The following is a 643-nucleotide window of genomic DNA, read 5'->3' as shown; positions in this document are numbered from 1 at the left end:
CTGGCGGCACAGGAACCCGGCATTCCCCAGCTTTACATCACATCTGCTGGGATCCCAACACATCCCACCAAAACCTGAGCACGCCTGGGTGGGCGAGGCTGGCGCGGCATCTTCAGGAGGAGGAGGAGGAGAAGCAATCCTGGGAGCGCTTTTGCCTTTCCCCGCTGCTGTGGCTGCTCCGCCAGAGAGAGAGCTGACAAAAGGGGGCTGGGTCCGAGGGGATGAGATGCCAAAAGAGGCTGGGTCCCGTCCTGTCACCCGGGCTGCGCTGCAGGCTCTGTTCACAGGCGCGGTCCCGCTACTGACCGCCACGGGAGCTTTGACCTGCTCCGTCTCCGACCTGGGCCGGTTCACCCCTCCTTAGGCGACCTGGTGGCCCCCGGCTCCCCCAGGGCCACCATATCGATGCCGGCCTTAGCTTGGACGCCCGCTCGGCACAGCGCACGGCAGCCCAGAACTCCTGGGCTCAAGCGATCCGTCGGGCTCAGCCTCCCCGGCAGCTGGGATTACAGGCACGCGCCACCGCGCCCGGCGCTCGCAGCCCGCTCCGACAGCGGTACGGTTTGTGTGGAGCCGCCCCCGACCCGCCCCTCGCTGCTCCTGATCCTCCTCCTGCTCCTCCTCCTCCTCCTCCAGCTGCTGC

Source organism: Geospiza fortis, unplaced genomic scaffold, assembly GCF_000277835.1.
Source record: "Geospiza fortis unplaced genomic scaffold, GeoFor_1.0 scaffold23, whole genome shotgun sequence".
NCBI classification, from domain to species: Eukaryota; Metazoa; Chordata; class Aves; order Passeriformes; family Thraupidae; genus Geospiza; species Geospiza fortis.
This window is presented reverse-complemented; position numbering follows the sequence as displayed.